The sequence below is a fragment of the Puntigrus tetrazona genome, chromosome 14 (assembly GCF_018831695.1).
Source record: "Puntigrus tetrazona isolate hp1 chromosome 14, ASM1883169v1, whole genome shotgun sequence".
Classification (NCBI taxonomy): Eukaryota; Metazoa; Chordata; class Actinopteri; order Cypriniformes; family Cyprinidae; genus Puntigrus; species Puntigrus tetrazona.
In genome coordinates, this window is record NC_056712.1 from 24529084 (window position 1) to 24551949 (window position 22866).

The 22866-nt window shown below is 37.8% G+C and overlaps 1 long non-coding RNA gene across 3 annotated transcripts in view; it reads right to left on the reverse strand.

Annotated features, from left to right (window-relative positions):
* Positions 1-22866, reverse strand: part of LOC122357837 — a 134002-nt gene that overhangs the window by 96996 nt on the left and 14140 nt on the right. The window contains exon 4 of one of the 3 annotated variants that reach the window (XR_006252540.1): positions 2602-2904. The exons of the other annotated variants lie outside the window; for them this stretch is intronic. This is a non-coding gene — a long non-coding RNA (uncharacterized LOC122357837). Of the gene's footprint in view, positions 1-2601; positions 2905-22866 lie in introns of those variants that run through there. 3 annotated transcript variants of the gene reach the window in all.

Genomic DNA, 22866 nt, shown 5'->3' on the forward strand with positions numbered 1-22866 from the left:
AGAATGAATAATTAAATTCATAGTTTCAAAATATATATATATATATATATATATATATGTGTGTTGTCCCTGTGAAACTTCTATGAGAAATAAAAAATAAATATTGTCTTGATTATCTTGGATACTGATGACTAAGAGACTTTGAAAGCATTTAAAACCCCTAACATTCTAAAGGTATCATACCTAAATCTATTTAAGTTTCTAATTAAGGAAGAGAAGGATATCTAAATCAGAATTTCAATTTACTTTATTGCTCACATTGCAAGTACTGTGAATCCACACACAAAAAAGTGATTTCCACTGCAGACACATCATAAAAAGTACTATTACTAACACTCCTTGTGCAAATCTACATTTTTACTGCATTTGAAGGCATCTACAGGAAATATTTAGTCTCTTGCATAAAAAGTGCCTGTGAGAAAGATCCTTCCTGACAGGTTGTTTGATGCCTCCAATGTAACTCTTATCAACTTCTCTTCTAGCATGCTTTTATTTCCCTGATATGATGAAGTGGACCCCAGGAGGCGAAAGCTCGGCAAACCGCAGGAGACACCTTACAGCAGCTTCCAGACAGCCTCACATACAAACCTAATTCGTATATTGTGACAATGAAACCATTACTTGCGAAATCCCTCCGAGCTGTATTTTGACAGCTAATTACGACAGTGATGTGATTTATATTGCTCGTTGATACAGGTTCTTCGCTAGATTAAAAAGTAAGAAAGTAAGAGTCCAAAAAGAAGCATAGTTTGGATCTTTCTACTTATACATGTGCTCACGTGTCAAAAAAAAAGGTAGCTTAAAGACAGAAAAACAACTGAGTGGGCAGCTTTGCAAAAAAAAAAAAAGATTTGAGGTCACAATGCATACAGGATTAAAAAGTTTTTTTTTGTAAACAGCACTAAAAATGTGCTTTTATTAACATCTAAAACGTCTTGCGCACATACAAATTTCTGCATGTGCAGCTGAGGTTATTTGAGTGTATATATGCAGCAAACTTTTGACAAAAGACTACATGCGGCCAGTGTTCTGATGGATGTTACCACATCACGCAGCGCATATGACATTCCCCATTAAACTAATTTTCCCCGCCGTGGACTGGCGCTCACACTAGCTATAAGTCTTGCAAAATGGGAAAATGAAATTCGGTTAAACCTCCCATGGATACCAGCTGATTGATGACTTTGTGGTGGTTTTCTGCCGCATGCAATTACAATCGCAATCAGATAGGCAAAGCCCCCCTCCAGCCTTCTAGGGAAGGTTTAGACAGAGATGTCACAGCCGAGACACAACAGCAGGAATTTGATCTCAAATTAGATGTAGTAGATGAACTCGGCATCTGCGGCGCTGCAGATGGAAGAGCTGTTATCAACAACAATATTCATCTCTAGTCACTTTGGCAAAAATAATAAAGAAGCACAAAAAAACCCACATTTATTCCAGCGCGTCTGGTGAATCACAGCACTGAATGCTCCGGCAGAACAAAGAGGGGACTGGGGAATGATAAGAAGCCATGCTTTCCCTAGGGTTCCTACCAGTGAATTACCTGTCTCGCAGTCTCCATTGAACACTTAGGTCCCCGCAGCCCTTTTGTAACTCTGTCATCTTTCTTCACTTATTTTAAAACTGTCGACAGCCTGTCAATCCTCAAGGGTCTGTGCCATCCATGGGTGACTTTGTTGACTTTAATCTAGCTTAGAGCTCCAGTTAGTTGCATGTAACACCATTTCCCCCACAACCTCCTTCAGATGCATAACAAATTGCTGCTAAATACAAAAACCGAGACATTTCAAATCTGCTTATTATTCAACGTCGAGCAGTATCAGCAGTGCGACATGCTTTAATTAATCTAAAACTATTTTAAACAACATTTTTCTAATTATTGTAGAATTATTATACATGCAAACCTCACATCATTTGAGAGACTACATGGGATATTTTTAAATTAATGCATCACATGGCACAAGATAAAAGGTTATTCAGATGCAGTGAGGTGGAGTCATGCGCTCTTGAAAAAAAAAAAAAAGGGTACAAAATTTGCCTCTGGGGCGGTACTTTTTCAAAAGGTATTAAAATGTACCTCTACGGTACTAATATGTAAACTTTAGATAGGCCTACTATAAATATTTTGATAATAAAAAGGTAATTTATCCAGGTAATAATTCATTTCTTCATTCTCTAAACTGCTTGTCCTCTGTAGGGTCATGGGGTGCTGGAGTCTGTCCCAGTGTCTTGGGCCACAGATGGACAGATGGCCAGTCCTGAAAAGGTCATGTCCATGTTATTTATCAATCACTGTTATTTTAAAAAGCTTGGCAATATGTAAACTAATTGTAATTCAACTATTTACATATAGCAACCATCTTTACCAAAAGCAGCTTAAACTGTATTCAAGGTGTGTATTTTATTACATGCTTTTTTTTACGTTGAATGAAACTCTTGACCTTGGTAATACTATTGCCGCAGCAACAGGAACACGTTTACTTTGTCCCTGACGGTGGATACAGACTGTCGATCTTGTATTATCTTTTGCACTACCGCGTCATGTCAACTCCCTCCGGACCTTGGAAGTGTAAAATGACGTGAATATTTACTACTGGCTGGACCTGGGTCAATGACAACTCACAGAGTGTAACTTATGAAAGTCACTTTGAGTCATCAGTACCTCCAAATGGCTCAGTGGGTTGGCACTGCCGCTTTTGACAGGTTGTGCCCCCGCTGCCCCTGTGGCCTAGTCCACTCTGCTCTTATTGAGCACGCTCCACTCCTCAGCCCTGGCAAACGACAGCGGAAGCAGGGGGCCTTGGCCAAGTCCCATCATCCAGCAGCTGTGGTCGTTCCTGGCTCTTTTCTCCCTTCTGCACCCACTCCCTCTCCTCTGACTGACATGGGAGCGGAGGGAAGCTATCCAAAAGACATGTACAAATCAGACCAAACTCGGTGCCAGTGCATTTGCTCTTTGAAATTACACTTTTCTTGGTTATGGTTTCAATATGAGGAAAATCTCTTCAGAGAAAACCCAATGGTTAAGCATTGATTGATAACAGTCATGGGATGTCATGTTTAATGATCATCTACCAATATAACATTTCGAAATAAGAAGCTCTAAAATAAATTTGCACAGAATGGAGGCAGGATGAGGTTTCCAATAAGTAAAAGATCTGTACTGCTAGCTATAAATATAAATAGAAATAATAGTCAAAATTAATTTATAAAATGGTTTGGTTATGTCATGGCACGGTTTTCTAAGCAAATTATTTTAACATCCAGTACCAGTTATTTGTTCTGTGCCTTTCAGGGGTTTATAAGCTGGTTGTCCATGAATTTTTTAGCAGTATTTTTCAAAGCCTAGCTGCCGTCCCCTGTCCTTGCACTTGCATTTCAGCCAAATAGATTGATAACCAAAAAAGAAATGCTTCATTATGTTAGATTAAGGCCTTTATACACACTGCTCGTATTGGCCAACATCCTTATAGAAATAAAATTCATATGTTCCTAATTTGCTGCCAGCAAGTTTGACCTCTCGTTCATTTGTCGCAATTCTCTGATGTACTCTACAGTAAAAGGACTAACATGTGGGGTAAAGGGGAGGAAGGCCAAATTGAAGGTAGAAAGAAAGAAAGAAAGAAAGAAAGAAAGAGAAAGAAAGAAAGAAAGAAAGAAAGAAAGAAAGAAAGAAAGAAAGAAAGAAAGAAAGAAAGAAAGAAAGAAAGAAAGAAAGAAAGAAAGAAAGAAAGAAAGAAAGAAAGAAAGAAAAAGAAAAGGAATATTCCTATATGGCTTAAACTGCATACACACACTTTGAAAAGATTTTTTTTTAAAGAAGCAAAAAGAAAAGTAAAGTAGGAAACCAAAGAGAAGGTCAGTGCTCCTGCTGAGAATATGCATGCCTGTGCATGAACCCATCTGAATCCTTATAGAGATTAGGCTAATTTTCTCATCCCATTTGTACAGATCAAAAAAGATGGAGAGGGAAGAAGAAGCTATAGACATAAGGAACAAGCCTGGAATGATAGGGCCTCTCAGGGATTACCTCAATCATCTCTCTACCTCTCATTTCTTCTTGTGTCATCAGGCATCATTTCTTTTAGGAAGAAGAAAGCAATGATTTAAGGGCCATTTCCAGCAAAAGACTAGTGCAGCCAGCTGCAGGGCTCCTGCTGCCGGCCGTACGGCATCTTCCCAAACGGAAGCCGTCAAGCAAAAATATCTGGCAGGCTCACAGAGAGGCAGCCTCCTGGGTAATTCAACCTGCTTCATAATTTTCGTATTTATGGGATTCACCTTCAAAATGTAATGTGGCATGTAGGTAGAAGGAGGAGGAGAAAGGGATGAGCTAGACAGGATGAGATTCAGTGGGGAGTTGTAAAACGTGCCACCGCCACAGTCTGACACCCAGACATAGCAGATCTGACCTCTGCGTCCTCACACCGCGCACTTCACCTCCAAAACAGCTGCTAGAAATGTGTTGCTTCAAACATGGCTTTCATTTTCGAAGAGTCATTTCACAGCAGGCGATGCTCTTTCATAAAGATAAAGTGCGCACACAGATGCACAGATGTGTAAAACGTGTAACAAAATCATAGCGTGCTGTTTCCAAGGTGGCGTTTTTCAAGGATTTAGACATTGTGAGTTTGGTGCTCTGTGGCGTTTACTAGTCTGTGAATATTAAATGGTATATCTTAAATTAAAAAAATATTATTATTATTCATATATTTGTCAACTCATTCATTCATAAATTAATTCATTCTGCTCATAATACCTTTTTAAACAGTAATGATGCTCTAAGTAGTGTAAATAGCTTCAGTGAGTGCAAATGAGTGCTTACTCTTTTCCAGCATATTTATTTCAAAGCAGTCCTTAAACTAGATATATCGACTAAATATGATATGCATTTAAAATGAACGCATTTCTAACTTTTCAAGCCTTCAGTCAGATCTTTAGCACACTTGTGCTCTGAGGATCATTTATTCTGTGTGTTGCCGACACAAGAACAGTGGCGAGCGGTTAACTTCAATTGTAATTTGCATGCTGATTCAACAGATTTATTATAAATCAGATACCTGAAGTATACCAGAGTATATATTTCTTATATATATATATATATATATATATATATATATATATATTTCTTATATATATATATATATATATATATATATATATATATATATATATATATATATATATATATTTCTTATATATATATATATATATATATATATATATATATATTTCTTATATATATATATATATATATTTCTTATATATATATATATATATATTTCTTATATATATATATATATATATATATATTTCTTATATATATATATATATATATATATATATATATATATATATTTATATATATATATATATATATATATATATATATATATATTTCTTATATATATATATATATATATATTTCTTATATATATATATATATATATATATATATATATATATATATATATATATATATATATATATATATATATATATATATATATATATATATATATATATAAAGAAAAAAACATTTGAGACTACAGTTGGGGAAAAAAAAAAAGATATCTGAAACGACTATCCGTGGTGTTCCTCAAGGGTGTTGTTATAAAATCAAGTGTAGACATGAAGATAAACTGGGAAAGAGGAATTGCATCGGACAACCTGCACAGAATGCTTAAATTTATAACTGCCATTGATGCTGACAGTGGCTGATGCGGCTGGCTTGTCCTCCAGCTGTAGCATTTCTGGGAATGTGTCAGGAGGGCACAAAACCAGATGCAATTAAGAGTATTTTACTTTTTATCTCAAGCAGATGAGAAATAAACATTATATTCTTCATCAAAGTGGTCAAGAAGAAAATGATATTCATCAAATGCCATTTCCTTAGTTTAAATAGATAAACGTACTTCTTTGTTACACCATCAAGAATTAAAGCACTGTTCTGCTCTCCTTAGTATCGGGTAATGAGGTGGAGTGCTGTACAAGCTCATCCATCACATTCAATGTCTGTATGTGACGATCATAGCACAGGACAACAGAGGGCTATTCATGCTGCTCACAACGGCTGGCCAAGCAGAAAATGGAGAGAAAGAGGTCTTTAGAAAATGTTGGTGATCTGTGTAAAACGACTGTGAGCGTGTGCCCCTGATGTCTCATTGACATTGACCTTCATAGTCCACCTGCATTTTCATTGGCTACTCTGGGGAAAATTAAACCAGGTTTCACACACAGATACAATTGAGTGCTCTTTGCATCTGTATCCCTTTTAATATGTCATTGTACTCTCTTTCTCACTTGCAGTTTTAATGGGCTTTATTGGCATGCTGAATAATTGTACATTCCTGTGCCAAAGCACTGCAGCTCAGCTGCGTACCAAGAAAATAGCACAAAAGAGCACGAATAAGTACTATTTTTTAACACATAACATGGGGAATCAGAGGTGGTTGTCACACACCATTTTCACCTATTTCAAAAGAGAGAGATAGAGCATTTCAGACATTTAACAAACATTTAAAATCTGAAAAAGTACCTTTATATATTTCGGTTGAAATCCATCTCTGTTATATAACTCAATTTGCCTAAATGTGTTTACTTCTTTACTCAAGAGCTATAGCAGAAATATGTAATATTGATTATTATTTAGGATTACTAACCCTCTGCTGAATAAACAACCTGCGATTTGTCTTTTGGTTCAAATTCTTAAAATAATTCTGCAATAAAATAAATCTGAAAGTACTTTCTTCGACTAACTAATAGTTCATGCTTTAAACCAATGAATCAGAGAAATGATAGTTTACCACAAAGTGGTAGAAATCATTAGTGGATTTGTACTCGGCATTGTGCATGATAATGAAGCAAATCTCACACAAAAGCATCATGATCTGCTAATGAGCTTCTGGGTAGCTGACAGATGCAGGAGTTGGGCAGATTATACTAAATCAGTGAATCGCTTTCTTCAGCTGTTAATGGTGAAATTTAAGCCCTGAGAAATGTTGTTTCTGGACATTAAGTGCAGGAGGGTTCAAGAACAAATGTAACCGATGGATCCATCACAGCTGTCACTACAGACACACACTCGTGCGCATACAATATGTATGCGCATCAAACATCACAAACAACTCGTAAATCTCAACTAACGCACGCCTTTGAGCACAAGCTCTATGTTTTTGAAATGCAGACATCACTGTGGTCAAATAGAAAGCTAGAGTTGTCATAAACAGAAACGGTCTGGTCTTTGTAGTCCATGGGGGAGCTACTTAGATTGAATTTCACATTTTGCTTATAATCTCATTGTCCACAGGGAGTATGGAGTTCTCTGTGCATTTGGCTGCCTCAGCTTTTATGCTGTTGTTATTCTAAACTGGCCCGCTAAGTCACCCGTGACCGATTTATGGCACGCAAGCTTGTCCCCTGTGGCACACACTGTACCTGTCAGTCCAGCAACATGGCAAGGGTGGAGAGTTCAAAAACATATTCATTTTAGATTTGACAAACATGAGCTGACGAGACGGTGTAAGGTAAAGTGTTAGTCCATAAACAACTAAATAATCAAAGTGTAGGGACCCCTAAAATACATAATGTGTATAATATGCTTTGCGTCAGAAATAATACAAAGGGTTTTTTTCCTAAATGTGATGTAGAAATTGTGTGTTTTAGTTATATTCAATGAAAAAGCATGTTCAACATACCTGTAGGTGTACTATTGTAAACCAATGAGTGTCGAGCTTGAGGTTGCGTAATAATGTCAGTCATGTAATGAGGAAGGAGAAGTTTCGTGGCGACAGAGTGTGCTGTTCCTTTTAACAAAAAAAAGTGTGTCATACTTTTGGAGACTACTATACTGAGTGTAATATAAGGCCCAAAATGTAGAATGATGATGCTTGTTTTTATGTTCGGTTCTTATTTAAAGCGCATTTCATTTTGTTGTTGTTTTCCGTGATCCTGTGAGAATCAGCAGCGTATGATGATGGCCCAGCGGCTATAGAGACAATTGCCTTCAGGAAAAATACGTGTGTCTGTGAAGCTATCCGACATTTTGATTGGAACATCAAAATTGCTTGCAAAAACCAGACAGATTGTGTGCTTCATCACTGGAAGTGAATCGACATTATTTATCTCATGTTCAAGACAGCTCGTGAAGGGACACTAATTGTTCGTGGAGTGAGGAACTAATATTGTTTCACTGTCATTGGATGAATGTAAGTGATTTAATTTGCATGAAGGATTACTTAGAGTTCGTCAACTGATTAACGTGCACCACAGAACTGCGCCCAAACGGTAGCGATCGTACATTTGAACTCTTTGACTGACTCGTAAACTTAAACTGATTATAAGATATGTTACATATGCTAATGCTCAAGCCTTATGATATGCTAATGTGCATACAGTACTGAAAAATAGTTTTTAATCTGAACAGCAAGTTTTCTCAAGTATAACTGATCTTGACAAAGATATTGTTGTTGATTTTTATTAAAAAAAAACAAGTATTTTACGCAAACAGGGTTCTAAATTTACATTTACATTAAATTAACATAGTTGTGTTATTGAATTTAAAAAATAGAAATAAAGCTAAGTCTGAGATGAAGAGTGTAATAAGGGTAAAAAAACAAGAACCTTTCTGAGAATTAAAAAATAAGTGACTCGCATATCATCAGGAAAAAATGTGTTTAACTGCTTTGAAAGTGTAGTTATTGATTTTCTTCATTTATATATATATATATATATATATATATATATATATATATATATTTTATAATATAATAAAAACATTTACTTTTTTCTCTTGAACATTTGTACTTTTGACATTTCATTGAGTCTAGAAAGTTAATTCATTTACAAAGTTACTCAGTTCTTGGAAATGACAAACTTAAAGAAAAAAAATAGTTTAGTCGATCTTCAGTAAAGGGATTGAGTAAAATTGGTACAAATCCATTTACAATATTTTGTAAATACAAAAAGGAAATACTGGCCTAATTCACCACCTAACCGTCGGGGATCCAGGATTTGTGTTAGAAATAATTAAATTAACCCCTAGGGTTAAGAAAAGGGCTACACAAGAAAAACAAGCAACCGAGATTATTTGAGTCTGCACGTAACTGTAGTTTATTCCAAGACTCCGACAGAGTATTTGTGTTACAAAATGATTCTGTTGACTTTAGTCGTTTGTGAGAGGAAGAGAAGAAGGTTTGAACAAACTTGCTTTGCCAATATTATCTATTTTTAAATAGCCTTCACTGTCAAAATGTGGAAAACAAGTAGGACCCAAAGATAAAGGCATCATAATATTTGCAGCGTTTTTAAAATAATATTTACAGCAACATCAAAGCTGGCATAATACTAATGTTAATTATAGACATTTAATAAGATGCTGATTTTACAACAAGAGTTATTTATTCAGAATTTTAAAAGAAACTGGGACACTATGGCTTGGTCATGAAAAGGGTTAGGGGGGAGGGTATAAATTGTATTATACAAATACAGAGAAAGTGGATCCTGATAATTATGTAGTAGTATCATGAGTATTACATCACGCTAGCCTAATGATCATACAGTATCTAATCCTATGGAAAGCTGTGAGATTGGGATGCAAATTTACAGCTTGGCAATATAAGCAACATTGTTTTTTTCTTTTTCTTTTTTTTTGTGGAAATTCATTTCAGTCTACTACAGAGATCTCTGCGCCATCAACTGCGCAATCAAGCCTCTTCGAATCTGTCAGCGGATCTGTTTTTATGGAAAATCTTTCTAGAAAGAAAGACACGAGGAAGTGCATCTGCTGCCAGAGACAGGCACAGATTGGAACTGCAAGCATGGAAACATTATCAGATTAGAACGGAGTAGGCAGAGAGGCATGCGGTATAATATAGGTTACTGTTTTCTCTCGTTGAAGAGAAAATGTCAACCATGTCTGTAAAGTTGTCGACACGCATCTCAGCTGATATGCTGCAACACTCTTCTGTGTAGAGCGGAATTGGCCTATTGACATCGAAAATGGGAACTTGCTATTTTTTTGCACGATGAGCTGAGCCACTACAAAGACATTTTTAAATGACATTTTAGTATCATATAAAAAAATCTACACAACTCGGCTCCTTTTGAGAGAAAATCTCAAAGAGAAATGCATCAAACAAACGGGCTTAAAGAGCAAGCCTTATGAAAACCTTTTAACTTGTATAAAAACTACTGTACAACTGTTCAGATCTGCAGGGCCATCTTTAAATAATTCCAAAAATGAAAGATTTAACATTAAAGCAAAAAATTATAAACACAAACACACACATGGTTTTTATCATTTTGGATCTTAAAGATTTGTTGTTGACAAGGTCTGTGTTTTCAATACTATTTATATTCGAGTAGCACAACATTCCCCACAAAAGCTAGTATCCATGACTTGTCCCTAAACCTGAATAATCCTCTGGCCATTGGTGTGGAAGGAGTGGTGAGCCTGTCAGCCCCATGCTGGAGCTGATCCCTTCCCCACAAAGATGCAGGGCTGGTGGGACGGGGAGAGAGCACAGGTGGGGAAGCTGGAAGCATCTCGTCTCACTCAGAGAGAGGCAGGCTGGCTTAGCCAGCAGGAGCAGGGTTTAGCAAAACTTGCAAATGCCAGCCAACTACCTATTATTTCAGCCTCTCTTCCATTCTCTCTCGTACATTTAGACAGTCAAGTCGCAATTATTTATAGAGCTCGGCTCTAGCAAATATGCTAAAAATAATGTAAGCAGCAAACACTACACAAATATAAAGTTCAGCTCCAAAAAAAAAAAAAAAAAAAAAAAAAAAAAAGAAAATCACATTTTAGCTTCAAAAGATACAAGAAAATTAATCTACTACAGAAACTAGTTACACTTTAAATGATTTAAATGAAACAAATGAAAATGATTGCCTTATATTGCATAGTCGCAGGGTGGTCAAAAGCAGATGGCTTGAGAACAGAGGTCATGTCAGAGATTTGGTGATTCTATGAAGATCTAGAGATGATGATCAGTCCTGGGCTGCATAGTCTGTGTGACTGTGGGCAAGACATGCTAATATAAGAGACTCAATCGGTCAGAAAATAAATACATGAATTACAATATACTGCATACACACACACACACACACACACACACACACAAAGTATGTTCAAAATATATCAACAGCAAAGCAAAAGTAAAGGTTATCAATCTTTTGTGTGTTTAAATCAAATGCCACTCAATTTTTTTTATAACAACAGCACGGTTTAAAGAATAATAAAACATACAAATATATATACTCAGCAGCATATTTTTTTTTTATTAAATATTTTGTCAACATCTTTTATTTTCATGTTCAGAGTTCACATTGGTTAAAAACAAGACAAGACTGTACAACTATATAATTAAAATGCTTTAATTTAGCATTGGCCCTGAGCTGCAAAAAGCTGCTTTCATAGTAGCACTTATTTGTCAGATTTTAGCACTGAATCTATGCCAAAACCTTAGTGAAGATAACACCCAGGTTTTTGGCATGAGTGACAAGGACCCTTAATTATTGGCTAAACTAGGAGCTTGAGGAATATAATACCTTCTGTCACTCTCATTTATATGGAAAAAAGCTTTTAGCCATTTATTGCTCACAAGGCAATCGAAAAGATTTATAGCAATGATTAGCACAACTGTGTGTCATCAGTATAATAGATGTTATGTGTCAAGAAATGATATGTGTGTAAAAAAACAGAACTCAAAGGGAGCGCATACAAAGAGCGGTAAAAACGGGTTGAAGACAGAACCCTGTGGTACTCCGCAGGAAACAGAAATCAATAAAGAGAAGCTTCCGTCAGGCATCATTATTGTCTGTGAATGCGGGCGATGAAAAAAGTAAACAAGAAGTTATTTAAGTGAATGTTTATATCCAATTATTAAAGTGATTAATAATGTGGATGAAGCTGTTGGACCATTCCTTCTAGGCTTCAAATCCATAAACTTTAAGTTACCATCCTAGATGCAGGTAATAATTTAAACAATAAAATAACATCTGTACGAACTGTAAGAGTAAATATTTTTGTTCAGGGTTATTGTGCCGAGATTTTTAACCCCCGTCAGCTTTATCCTTACCATGAAAAAGTGAAGAAAGAATCGTTTTGTGTAGTATTCTGACTATACAAACACACAATAGAGTGGAGCTTGTCAACAGGCAACTAGATTCCAAAAAACAGCATTGATGAGAGGCTAAACCCACAGAGAAACCCAGTTGTGCGAATCACTGAAACATGCAGAACAACACCTGCAGTTTACTAGCTGACCATCATCTCTAAACAAAACAGACAGGCTAAAGAAATAATGAAAACAAAACTGGACATGCTAGAAAGCTTATGCTAATCAAATGAGCTAAAAACACAGATTATTAGGCAAAACAGCTTGCACTACAAACACAGCTGGATGTGCTGGGTTTTAAAAAATCATAATGCTTAGCTCCCTCAAACTGAATCGCCTAAATCACCCTAACCACATATTAAACTTAAGATAATACCGAGCTATTCATTGCACATTGACAAGTTTCTCTAAAACTCACTAATGAAGTGCCACCATAAATTACACAGCACCCTGCAGAAAAAAAAAATAATCAAATCTGCTTTTGTGCAAAATCAGATCTCTTGGGAGAAATCTAAGCAAATCATTTTCACACCTGACTCCCTTAAAATTTGAAACGTGAAGATGTGCATGCAAAACCTAGATTGGCAGTTTGCTGACATCCACAACACCTGAATCGCTACAGCATCACATTTATGTATTTACATAGCGAGAGGCGCTGCAGGTAGATTTATCAAACTCAAAACGGCTTCAGAAACGGAATGAGCCTTTTCTAAGCAACATCACCTCTTTAATCCCAATTGAGTCAGCTACTGTTCAAAGGAATTTAAATGGTTCCCACTTTGAAGAGACATCTATTATAGACATCTATCCATTCTAAACCAAGGACATGGCTGGATAATCAAAGCAATATTCCAAAGAGTATTTTAATAGTGTTGCTTGCTTAAAAACAAATCTGACAGGCATATTTTCGCTCTGTGGTAGAGACTTGAAGTAGGTTTTCTGTTTATTGGTGTCACGGTGAAAAAATATATCTAAAAGCTTTTAATGCTATTTTAAATGACAAAACACAGTTTTATCATTTAAAATATTATTTATTTTGTTATATTTTAGGCACAAATTGATTAAAATGTAGCACACCTGTACGAGGCCGGTATTGAGGGGATGCTCTGTTCTACAACCTCATTCAAGTTTCACTCATTAAAAAGACTCATAATGTATTCATTGTGTCTGTGCTCTCACTAATTTCCTCATACAAACCTATGCTCTATGTTAATACTGATCATTATTAATTCAATCAATTTTATAATCATTTGACGAGCCAGAGGCTAAGCAAATCTTAGCCAGACTCGGCTCAAGATGCGCTCTGCATCGCAATTAGCACCGCTGAAATCATGGCCCAGTAGAGCCCATTTCCATGTAGGGCTCGGAGGAGGATGGTCAGAGGATACTGGGACTGGAGCATAGAAAACCTTCAGTGTTGTGCCTAATTACGGTTTTCTGAAACAACACTGGCTGTATACCCAAGAGTCCTTGAGGCCCAGGCCTGAGACTGAAACAGAAATGTTACATACTCTTCCATAATCACTAGGCTTTGATTGCACTTTCCAAGATATTCTGCAGTTCATTAACCTATCCCTAAAAACTCCCGAGACATTTAGCTTAATAGAAAGGACGTGGCGGTTTGTCTGCCCTGCTCCTGCGTCTAAAGAATAACGATAATTAGCAGCAAGCAAAAGAGAGATGTAGATCTACTTTTCCACTGCATAGTTCAGGTATAATTTGCTCCCTCTGGGCATAACATTAGTATGAAGTGTGACAGGCGAGTCCTTCAGGTCATTTTACCACTCACAACTCTAATGGCGCAACAGGAGGAGGTGAGGTGACATTTTCAACCAAAAAATTCACTTTCCATCCTGCCAATGTCCACTTTCCATGCTGAAATCTGCAACTGGCACTATACCTTTTTTGTAGGCTCTATGTGAGAAATTAAATCGGGTATCTTCAAGATTCACCTGAATTTTATGAATAGCCTGTGCATATGATTATACTAGCAGCTGGAATTCATGAAGTACGCCCACTATGACACAAGCACTGACACACATAATGAAGATTAATGATGCATGATAATGTGTTATCTAGAGGCCCAACGTAGGAAATGTGTGATTATCCAATGACAGTAGACTTTCCTGTACTGCCACCAGGATGAATTAGACGCTTGTGTGGATGTAAATATGTGGAAACAGACAGAGGGAGACATCATTGTATTCGAAGTGAACCGTGATGCCATCTGTTAAATCAACAGCAGAAAATAAAAAATTGTATATTTATGGATAAACAACATCTATAGTTGCATGGATGGATATATAGTGCACAGAACTTTTTCTACCCATATCAGTTGCTTCCTCAGAACAAACAGGAATAAACTTTTACAAGGTTAGAATGAAAAAGTGCCGTGCAAATAGATGCTGGACCGATGAGGGGGGCAGATGTTGAATAGTTTGCTAATGTCAGAGGGAGAAACAGCGGCAATGTGTGCCAAGGTACACAGCATTAGGAACAGATACAGGTATACATCCAGTCTGGGCACAAGGAGCTGGAACATGTTGAAGTGGACTTGGCACTTGTGCCAGTGAACAGATGTTAATCCAGGACAGATAATTACATCAGTGAGGGAACAGACATTTTTCCACTTAATTTCCGTCTTTTAAAAAGTGTGACTACTCCCAGAGGAACTTGCTGACAGAACGCCCCCGGACCTGTTTCCTGGGAGGGAGCCCAGGGAGGCTAGCGTGCTGTCTAATAGGTGGGCTTCGCAACGCTCTTCATCTCAGCGGGAGGGTGGGGGGAGCGCAGCATGTAGAAGACGGTCCTGTAAAATGTCTCTCTTTGTTCTGCTTTAACACCTCCAAAGATACAAAAGTGCTTGGAAGTGCCAGTACTACAATAACACAGATTTATTTTGTCGGATAATTAAATTGTTTCATTGTGGGAGGCTGCCAGAATTTTGAAATTAAAGCATTTGTTGTTTCCTTTACTTCAAACGCAAATAATTATCTGACTTCAAATGAAAATAGATGTACATGTTTACTCTAATATCATTTTAATTACCCATTAAATGTAATAAACCGCAATTGTCCCCTTCCAATTTTGAGTGCTTTGTCTTTATAAACGTTGATAAGAATAAACTTTGATCGAGATATTATTTCAAGAAGCTCACAAAGAGTCTACACATTGAAGGATACTAAAAGGGAGAGTTCAAATTATTTTTTTGTTTTGTTTTGTTTGAGTGAACTAAGCAATTTTTAAGCAAGTTTGGATGAGCAACACTTTAAAACACAGCATGTATATATACAGCATTTGATATTTAATAGCATAATTAAATATTATATGTAAATCTAATTAGTTTATGCATTTATTTAAATATATAGAAAAACACAAACTCTAAATCAGAAATGTGCCTGCATGTTAGCAATTGATACATTTTCTGTGTTTAGGGTAGTGGGAAAAATATTTACAGAGCACTGCAATAAGCTTTAAAACATCTCCCTTAAAATGTGATGTCAAATATAGTGCTTGTTTGCATCAAGATGGAGTACTGCCGATCATAAGTGTGCTTAGCAAACATGTTGCAACTTTACTCAAGTCTAAATGACATTAAAAGTACAGTGGGTGACTTCACAGGTTTTATGATAGCAGACAAGGGCTGCAGAACTGCATTAGGGAAATTTACAGTCCTAAAGACATTAGAAAATTCATGGCATGGAACCTTGTGATAAATAAAACTGTGATCCAGGTAAACAGGCCTACACTGACTGTCAGCGCTGACAGAGGCCTTTTTCGTGACCTTGCCAGCGAGTGTGGTCACCAAGAATCCCTGATAACACCTCATCTAGATAGCAAATGTCCTTCATAAATGTCCTCCCTTGTACTGTAAATGGAGGCTAAGCGTCAAAGAAATATACGGCAATGATACTCGGGGCTCATAGATCTTTGTGAACTGCGTCTTTCTATCTAATTCACGGCAATAAAACCCTGCCCGAGAGGAGGCTGGAGAGGAGGTGATGTTTATGCTTTTTTTTCCCTCTGTTCTTTTACTCAGCGAGCAGCGCTAAACTCATTTAAAGCTGCCACCTTATTGATTTCTTCTGTGCAGTGAGCTGACTCACTGGTCACTCTGGTTCCACTACACGGCTATGGAAGCTATTTGACTAGCCATTTACATCGCTCTCATTAAAGCATGCAGAGAAATTTAATCCTCCTTTCATGCCTTTGTCTAACCTGTGAGGGTGGACTGATGCTGAAAAATGCTCCGCAATGGAGAATAATTAAGTGCAGTCCCCCCTTCTGTGAGGGAAATGAAGTGTACAGTATTGAACCGTGTTGATGGCAGAATAGCTTCAACCGATTGATTAGGGTGAGAACTTAGTTTAATGCCCTTGGAAAGTGCAGCAGGTAATCCATTGAGTTATTAATCTGCAAAGGGCCAGAGAGTTCTGAACCAAAATGGCAGATCTCTTGGGAAATCCCATTATGGCGAGAGTGTTAGTCTCCACCTGAGTCACCAGGCGGTGAAAGGATTTCAGCCCTAATACGCTGTAACCCATTTCTCCCCTGACCTCAGGTATTATGCCGTTTGACCCTGAGTGTGATAGAGGGGAATTGGCCTGAGATTTGTTTCCTAATGGAATTCATTTTTGGGTTACTTATCACCTGTTGAAACAGAGTAAGGACACAAGCGCGCAGATGATTGTCAGTGGCCAGCTCAGCCCGGGTGTCATGAGAATGCTTTGCTACCATCATGACTGGGAGGATCGCCGCTAGGGAACCAGGACAGCAAAATAGATTGCGTATTTCAGAGCTCGATACAACAATGACAGGAAGTAATGAATACCATAACAATGCCATTCCAGGATGTTTTTTCTTTCCAAACAGTTTGGTAAGTTGCTGAAAAAATTGACTTCAGCCTGACACTATTTTTGATATCATTAAAATGATGGAAGCTCCCCAGCTGAAGCCCCCAGTCTGACAAGTCACAAACAGAGAGCTATGACAAATTCATTTAAAAGGGGTGCAGGTGGCAGAGGGAGGGCTGACGATTGAAAACTAAGATCCCTTGCTGCCTGATGTTGATGCTCCATGTCAGCACAGTCCATTTCTACAATGATACAGTGTGTGTGTGTGTGTGTGTGTGTGTGTGTGTGTGTGTGTGTGTGTGTGATACAGTGTGTGCGCGCGCATGCATAAAACAAACACATGGAATAATATTAAAAATATAATATTAATTATATATGTGCACTCGAGAAAGTATTTAATATTAGCATTAGTATAGTTACTCTTTCTGGGTTTATGTTGCATTAAGGACTGACTGATCGTATATTTAAAAATAATAATATACATTTATTCAGTCATTAATGGAGGGGAATAAGAAATACAAGAAGCACCAAATAGTCAAAGAGGGGGTAGACAAGTTTAATCACTAATAAAAACCCAGCTGCAGAGGTGAGATAACCTTGCTTGATTGGCAATTAGCATTTAGATCAGATATAAAAGAGGTCTGACGACTGGCAGTTTAATGTGGGGTTTTAAGCCACAGGCGAGTACTAGCTGAACTCCGGGCCAAAAAGTCTTGAAAAACAGCAAAGTTATTTAATGGTTGGAACAATCTCAACAGTAACGTGAGCATATGCCAAACATGAACAAACTGTGCTGGCAAAAAATAATCACTGTAAGTCTAAGCTCACTAACAGGAACAGACGACCACTTAACAGAAAAGGTGCTAAATGGCACAAATGCACGGCCTCATAAATTACCATAGAATTACATCGGCACCTCTATGACCCTGTCACAACAAAATCTGCATGTCAACAGCTTCACAAAGCTAAAATTGTTGGCAATAACGCCATTGGTAAACCACTTGGACAAAACCTGGACCAAATGGCCAACTGTTAAACACGGTGGCTATTTGTAATGGTATGGGTTGCCATCTCATGGGAGCCATTAGGTCCAGAGATTGCACTGCACAGTTGTATTACGGCCAAAGAATATGAGGCCATTTTACAAGAGCAGGTGCATTCAGTGCCTCCAATGCCCCTCTATTATGATATTCCTGCATTGCAGAGTGATAATCTTCACATCCGCACCCCAGATTGCAGTGCAGTTGGGTATTTGTGAATATACAAATAAGTAAGGCAATATCTAATATTGCATGTATATATATTTCATCTATCTATAACATAGCAATATGGTGACATGTTTTAGGTATTAAATACTTTTTTTACACATTAATTCGCTTGAAGACATTTTACTTTTTTATTTTTAAACATGCATCCTAAAAAAATCTTGAAGACAAGATTACTTTTTTAATTTTAAACATGCATCCTTCTAAAAAAATGTCACCTAATAGCACGAATCTAAATTACAAATGTAAATTAATGTAAATTATTATGACACTTTGAAATAACTATTCACAGACATTAAAAATTTAACTTTATCTGACTTAAAGCCCCATTTTCAGTAGCAATTACTCTAGTCTACTAAAAGGCTTTATTTTTTATTATCCTTTAGAATTATCCTCTGACTGTGCTAAACTTGTCCTGAAGAAACTTTTCTTATTAGCACCGTTATAAAACAAAGATTTGACTATAAACAATGAGAAAACCGAATTACAGACGTATAAATCTAAGGTTGAGCTGCTGAGCTGTTGTGGGCACAGTTTGATAGTGAGAAGTGATAAATATCACCTATCTGAAGAGCTGCAGAATGCATGAGACGAAACGTCAGCTGAACATTTTAATAAACCGACTGCTAGAAAGCATAAGCTCTGATGAACAGATTCAGCTTAGGTGAAGTAGTTCTTCAAACACAGAAAAACATTAACATGTCTTTTGAATTATTGTGTGCATTATATAACGTAAGTGAAGTGTTAAAGAGGATGTGCAATGAGAGCAGGCAGAAAGTAACGGCAAGGGATTGAGTCGAGCTCTCTTCTATGTCCTAGATGTGTTGTTGTGTGCACCCCCTACTTCCCAAGAGCACCTCCATCCACAACATGACTAAATGATGTCAGCCTGCTCTTCTCTTGTGGCCTGTAGACAGGAATTAAAAGCATGTCGTTTCAAAAGAATTACGGGCCCTGCAGCGCTGACCTGATTGGTGACACACCAGTTGCAAAAATACTCCTTTGAAAAATGTATATGAAAAAAAAAAAAACATTAGAACCCAGAATAGTTCACGGGAGGACATTTGAAGAGGCGCTGTGATGGTTATAGTTGCGTCTTTGTATGTAAACTCTTGACTCATGCTCCTGTGTCAAAAGGAGCAGCGTGAAATGAATGGCTCCATTATGTGTGCCATACCACTCATAAAGTCCGAGCATCGTCTCAGCATGAAGGTGATATAGGAAGCATGAAAGTGACAGAAATTGGTAAGCATGAATATTCGAGTCGACACAAAGCAATTCTGCATCTCTTCCCAAAACAATATCAGTAGCTACCACCCGTCCTAACATGCATACTAACATGTGAGAGAGATTCGCTGCTCTCTCTCGGCTTGATGATACAGAAGCAAATAAGGGGAGAGCGCCTGTTTTGTCAGAGAACACCTTTCCATGGCCTCAGTGCAATCTGGCATGTCTGTAGAAATATGTCAGACTGGCATGTGGCATTTTCCTGCGGTGTTTACTCCTGTTACGAATCAATAGAGCACCATTGTTAATAAGCATGCAATGAAAATCAGTTTGGTGCCCAGTGAACTGAGTTAAGGTTGTCAATTCAACAGGGTGAATGCATATCACGTGTTGTTTGAGGTTTGTGTGGTTGTTTGTGCTTGTAGCACATTATTAAAGTGCGCTGGTGCCCCTTCGGTGACCATATTCACTCATAAAAACATACCACCACACGTACACGGAGGAAAAAAGAAAAAAAAAACCTTTTGAACAACACGAATATCTGACCAAGTATCTCTGTGTCGCTTAATAACAACAACAATAGGAAGTACTGAGGCAGACGGTCGGTACAAGGACTACTTATTTTCTAGCACCTCAAACTTGAATGTCAAAACAAAAACAGAAAGTGTTTGGCTAGACTTTTACCCACTCATGTCGCACTCTCTGTAAAGATTATCCTCTTATCTGTCCCCGACAGATTAATGAAGGCCTTAAGGAAGACCACATTCAACTACACAAACTCACAAATTAACAAATGCAGCTTTGGCTCAACACAACTTGCGCGTAATTAACCAATGTAGGAGGAGACTAACGCAGATGAGAATTAGAAATAAATGGCCATTGGGCTTATGTGTGGTCATACAAATGAAGTCATTTATGGTTATTACGGACCTGGTACTAATTAGAGATAAAATGAAGACTGTATTGTAAATCCAAGTATCCTCTCTTCTATTCAAGAGAGCCTCATTCAGTCCTGCGCCTAAGCCTAACATTTTAATCAGTGCACCTCCAGTGCACAAGGCTAGTCCCCTCGTTGATTATTGCAATTCAATTTAGCATATTAATTATAGCCAGTGCCAAAGGGTATGTTGTCTTTTAGCTAAACTAAACCTGATGAGCCTTTTTTCCCCCTAATATATGTTTGCTTATCTGGCACCTCTTTAGCACATGTTTACATTGTATTGTACTCTGGGATGAAGTTATCTCAACAGTAACTGTAATTTGCATCATGTTGCCCCAGGACCGTAGTGGAAATGAGTGGCCAGCGCAGTGGGAATATATCCCAAATTATCGTACAAAAAAGGATGATAAGCTTAGTGATATGCAGCAGGGCTGGGTGAGAAATGAAGTTCTTTGTAATACTTGCATTTTTTTTTTAAGGGAAGCTACTTACTTCAAGAAGTTATCAGCAACTTTGAAAAGTAAGAAAATGCGGTGCAAATAAGAAAAAAGTAGCAAACATGTTGACATTATCAACTGTGACAATATCCTTCAAAACATAATTGAAATCTTTTCAAATAAATTGTACACTGAAAAAAAAGAAATAGTGCAGAATTCATTTTCATCGTAATTGCAAGTAAATTCAGAATGACAAAGAAATAGCAATTAACACAGAGAATTATACATATACAAAGACTGAAGTAGTATATTTTTGTAAACTGTAATCCAATAATGCTTGTAATATATTAGCAACATTGATTTTTTTTTTCCGTGTATACTTTGACATTGTATAAAACAGTCAAGCATCAACCTTTTTATGATTATGAGCTTTAATTAATGTTCGGTAGGTCTGCTTAATTTAATATGTGCTATTTACTAACCACATAACCTTTATTATATTATACAGTAGCTGTACATTACTGCTATATGGACATTACTTCGACACACTGAGAAAAGAATACTTTTTTCTTTTGTGAGCTGCTATAGAAGAATATGAATTTACAGTAAATATTGTTAACAAAACACTACTACTACTACTACTACTACTACTACTACTACTACTACTAATAATAATAATAATAATAAAAAAGTCAGAAATCAAAAATAAACAAAAAAAGTGTGTCTTTTTAGGGACTAAATTACAGATTCATTATTTGAATTGGTTCACTAAAAACTAAATTAACAAATTCATCAAAATAAACTTAGAAAAATAATAGTTGATTTACAGTGTCCTTGAATTTACAAGCAAATAAACTAACAAAAAAAATACTATTAAAATGTGACTAGGTTACTAGTGTCACAATTTTCAGATAATAATTGCCAACGCGGTTTCTAGTCTTGATTAGATGTTTGAAACATATTCAAACTTCTTCTTCTTCTTCTTTTTCTTCCGCTTATCCGGGGCCGGGTCGCGGGGGCAACAGTCTAAGCAGGGATGCCCAGACTTCCTCTCCCCAGACACTTCCTCCAGCTCTTCCGGGGGGACACCGAGGCGCTCCCAGGCCAGCCGAGAGACATAGTCTCTCCAGCGTGTCCTAGGTCTTCCCCGGGGCCTCTTCCCGGTGGGACATGCCCGGAACACCTCCCTTGGGAGGCGTCCGGGAGGCATCCGGAACAGATGCCCGAGCCACCTCAGCTGGCTCTCTCGATGTGGAGGAGCAGCGGGTCTACTCGAGCTCCTCCCGAGTGACTGAACTCCTCACCCTATCTCTAAGGGAGCGCCCAGCCACCCTACGAAGGAAACTCATTTCGACCGCTTGTATCCGGGATCTCATTCTTTCGGTCATGACCCAAAGCTCATGACCATAGGTGAGAGTAGGAACGAAGATCGACGGTAAATCGAGAGCTTCGCCTTGCGACTTTAGCTCTTTTTCACCATGACAGACCAGTACAGCGACTGCATTGCTGCAGAAGCTGCACCGATCCGCCTGTCAATCTCTCGTTCCATCCTTCCCTCACTCGTGAACGAGACCCCAAGATACTTAAACTCCTCCACCTGGGGCAGGAGCTCCCCACCAACCTGAAGGGGGCAAGCCACCCTTGTCCGACTGAGGACCAAGGCCTCAGACTTGGAGGTGCTGATTTTCATCCCTGCCGCTTCACACTCAGCTGCAAACCGCCCCAGCACACACTGTAGGTCTTGGCCAGATGCAGCCAACAGAACAACATCATCAGCAAAAAGCAGAGAAGCTATCCTGTGGTCACCAAACCAGACCCTCCGGCCCCTGACTGCGCCTAGAAATCCTGTCCATAAAAATAATGAACAGGACCGGTGACAAAGGGCAGCCCTGTCGGAGTCCAACATGCACTGGAAACAAGTCTGACTTAATGCCGGCAATGCGAACCAAGCTCCTGCTCTGATCATACAGGGATCGGACAGCCCTTAGCAAAGGGCCCTTACCCCATATTCCCAGAGCA